General features: G+C 33.0%; 1 long non-coding RNA gene across 1 annotated transcript; it reads left to right on the top strand.

The window, feature by feature from the left end:
• Positions 1–587: 587 nt before the first annotated feature.
• LOC109217439 lies at positions 588–1,053 on the top strand. Its single transcript, XR_002066640.1, has 2 exons — positions 588–739; positions 860–1,053. It is a non-coding gene; the product is annotated as an uncharacterized LOC109217439 (long non-coding RNA).

The following is a 1,053-nucleotide window of genomic DNA, read 5'->3' as shown; positions in this document are numbered from 1 at the left end:
AACTAATCAACAACAATCTTTCTACTCACTCTTCATGAATAAAAGCAAGTCTTTGTTTATATATATTTCTACTCACTCTTCATGAATAAAAGCAAGTCTTTGTTTATATATATTGTAGTAAAGTCAGGTTTATATATATTGTAGTAAATTTAATAGGTTTAGCCTTTAAAATTCTTAGCATTGAACTCATTGTACTACTAAAATTATAAGGTTCAAGTCTAATACTTGTCGAAATTTTAGTAGATTTTTACATATAAATTTATACTCTATATCGAAAGTTATTTGTTCAGTTGAACCAATAGCCGAAAGTCCCCTACCTCCGACCCCGAAGTCATGCAACACATGTTCGACGTTAAATTAGAGCCTGATTCATATCAATGATCACTCGTCCAAAAAGGGACTTCTGAAAAATAGATAATTCAATCTAAACAGCACAGAGAATCTAATTCTACTGGGACACAAAGTGGAGAATTTTTAATGTAGAGGATCTGATCCTTAGTCCATTTCAGGTGCTATGGTTTTTCACTTTCTTTTTTACTCCAAGTGAAAAAGACTAGATAGAGAGTTTATAAAAGAGGGGAAGCAGAAGCAGAAATAGAAACTATAAGGTTGGATTGAAAAGAAGAATGTGTCCAGGAATTGATTGCAGTTGCAGACCTTTGGCCTTTTTATTAGGCCTCCCTTTTGCTCTTATTTCCCTGCTTATTTCCATAGTCGGCGTCCTCTTCTGGATTATCGGGTTTTTAATTAGCTCTTTTTCCTTTTTCTTTTTCTCTTTATTTAATTTTCATTTCAGGTAATTGTATTATATGAATTATTTTTTGACTATATATATGTGTGTGTGTGTGTATGTTAATAGGTTGACGTGTCCATGTTGCATATGTGTGACAGTGTTGGTTGAACTTGGACTGGCGTTGATTAAGGCTCCTATTCGTGTCATGAAGTGGTTTGCTGATAAGATCCCTTTTTGACACTCTTTCCATCACTTTGAGAAAGGGTTAAATTTGTTGTTGTATGTATTATTCGGAATAGAATAATTTTTGCCCTCTTTTA

Source organism: Nicotiana attenuata, unplaced genomic scaffold (assembly GCF_001879085.1).
Source record: "Nicotiana attenuata strain UT unplaced genomic scaffold, NIATTr2, whole genome shotgun sequence".
NCBI classification, from domain to species: Eukaryota; Viridiplantae; Streptophyta; class Magnoliopsida; order Solanales; family Solanaceae; genus Nicotiana; species Nicotiana attenuata.
Note: the sequence above shows the minus strand (reverse complement) of the source record. Positions and strands in the feature narration are given on the sequence as shown.